Below are 2,703 nucleotides of genomic sequence, written 5' to 3' on the forward strand. Positions count from 1 at the left end.
AGTGCTTTATGCCACTTAAAAAATAAGTAAAGGGCCATAATAATGTAAAAATCGGCCTTTTTGCTTGCCAAAAACTGATTCATGCCTCTGGTGTTGTATGTACATGAATATTTTGCCCCACAATGACTTTATATAACACATCAGAGTGACATTTGCAAGACTTGACTCCAACCAGTGCTTTATGCCACTTAAGAAATAAGTAAAGGGCCATAATAATGTAAAAATCGGCCTTTTTGCTTGCCAAAAACTGATTCATGCCTCTGGTGTTGTATGTACATGAATATTTTGCCCCAAAATGACTTTATATAACACATCAGAGTGACATCTGCAAGACTTGACTCCAATCAGTGCTTTATGCCACTTAAGAAATAAGTAAAGGGCCATAATAATGTAAAATCGGCCTTTTTGCTTGCCAAAAACTGATTCATGCCTCTGGTGTTGTATGTACATGAATATTTTGCCCCAAAATGACTTTATATAACACATCAGAGTGACATCTGCAAGACTTGACTCCAACCAATGCTTTATACCACTTAAAAAATAAGTAAAGGGCCATAATAATGTAAAAATCGGCCTTTTTGCTTGCCAAAGACTCATTCATGCCTCTAATATCACAATGACAAGACCTCATTTGACATCTTACTATTTTAAGAACAAGATGTTGAAAGTGTCAACTTGCTTTAAATTATGATAGAATTCATGAATTTTGAGAACAAATATATTTATTATGGACAGTTGTTCAGGCAAACAGCCAAATGTATGACAGACATCCACTCTCCCTTCCACACTGCCACGCACACACACACCCACACTACTGGCATGCTTCACACACATATGGCCTCCTTCCCTTTTTGGGGTATTTCACACAGCTTTTGTGGTACCATCTTGGACACACCTCACACCCGATCTAAAAAAAACAAAAACAAAATGAGTGATGATTATATTGTTTGGAAATTGTGATATTTAATCATTTTTTAATCAAAGCCAAATTTAGAAAGGATGGGTAAAACACTTACCCACGAAGTGTCCCCTGTGTGCTCCCCACAGAAATGACAGAGGTCTGTCAGGTCATCTTGCAATAAAAAGAAAAAGGGGTCAGTCAGTCATGTTTGTCAGAGTAGTGGTATTAGAATTAGAAAGTAAGATTTAAAAACACACCTGTATTCATAAGAAGATAGATCGCTATTTCCTCTCTTATATTGTTGACACTGGATGGTGAAGTGTCAAACACCAGAGGCAACCCATCCAAGATGCATTCAGCAAACTGTAAATAATAGATGCAACAATGTATTTCTGTATTATATTTGAACATCATCAAATGTGCAAAATAGACAATCGCATTAATGTTTGTGTAAGTAACACTTAACAGTAAATCCCCCCAAAAAACATATTTCACTTTCTTTCTCCTATCTTACACATCTCTTACATATCAAGTAAAATAATGTCAGTGTCCATATTTACCAAACATGCTTGTGTGTTACAACAAACAGCTAAGCAAGGTTCAGAGCAATGATGAATAATATTCCTGATGTTAGAATATACCTTCAATGCAAAAGCCCCACAAGACGTGGCATCTTTCTGAATGGAGTGGGTCCTTGTTTCACACGCCCACCTTGAAGGATTTAACCCCCTTTGTCTCATGAATGATCTACCACAAATACACATGATTTGAAATGGCACATTTATGAACTACAAAATACGTGACAACAAATGACTGCTTAAAATATTACCTTGTGACATCCTTGCACTGATTGGCCGCATTTTTTTTTCCCCAAGTGGGTCCAGAAACAGGCTCATCTTTTTGGCTGGTAAGATTACCTACAAGATACAAATTCAATGCCATAACAATACCTGTGTAGTGATACACACACATGCATGCACACCCCCACATGTGCACCCACGCACACACACACACAAAATGTGTTGTGAACTTACCACCAGCATCCAGTGATGTGCCTGATTAACCACGCCCAAAATGAATTCGTAATGCTGTGGGATGATCTGTAACATAAGATAATACACAAAAGATGTCTTGTGATATTTTTTTATTCTGTTGTATTTATTAGTACAAAAACATGAGAGAATATATTTTATTACCTTAATTTTAGGTTTCTTTCCCTCCCAAATCCGTGTCATTTCAAATGTGTCAATGGCAAATGCCCTTGTGGTGTTGTTTTGGTTATACCTCTCCACAAGTTTTGTGAGATATGCATTTATAACCTGTAATTTAAAAAAAGTTAAACCTCTTTTTGCAGAGAAAAATATAAAAAAGAGATGCATGTATCTACCTGAATGTATTTAAAATAGGAAATCAATGTAAAATAAAAAAGCGTTAAAACTTCACCTCACTCTCAAACTCCATTTGAGGACCCGTGTTAAAGATATCATGGTAAAATATCTTATAGGGACCCACTTTGGAGAGCAGGACGTATGGTTTCCCCCCCCCCCCCCCCCCCCCCCCCCCCATGCATCTCTCACATCTGGAAAAGACAAATTTAAAGTTGTAATAATGTAATTCTGTCAGTACAAAAATACATTTGAAATGCTATAGTCTGTTTGTCTATGAGAAAACATATGCTTGCTGATAGGGGTGTGCACTGTGGAGTACGTGTAGGGGAGGTTTATATAACCTGAAATGGCTGTGGTCCTTCACCCATCACTGGATGCTGCAGCTGGCAAAACAGAGGAAGCTGCAGCAACTTG

General features: G+C 37.4%; 1 long non-coding RNA gene across 1 annotated transcript; it reads right to left on the minus strand.

The window, feature by feature from the left end:
* Positions 1-1,175: 1,175 nt before the first annotated feature.
* On the minus strand, positions 1,176-2,102 carry LOC127536266 (uncharacterized). The gene is made up of 4 exons (XR_007945261.1): positions 1,936-2,102; positions 1,731-1,818; positions 1,543-1,648; positions 1,176-1,264 (listed from the first exon to the last, which is right to left on the minus strand). It is a non-coding gene; the product is annotated as an uncharacterized LOC127536266 (long non-coding RNA).
* Positions 2,103-2,703: the final 601 nt, after the last annotated feature.

Source organism: Acanthochromis polyacanthus, chromosome 11 (genome assembly GCF_021347895.1).
Source record: "Acanthochromis polyacanthus isolate Apoly-LR-REF ecotype Palm Island chromosome 11, KAUST_Apoly_ChrSc, whole genome shotgun sequence".
In the NCBI taxonomy this organism is placed as follows: Eukaryota; Metazoa; Chordata; class Actinopteri; family Pomacentridae; genus Acanthochromis; species Acanthochromis polyacanthus.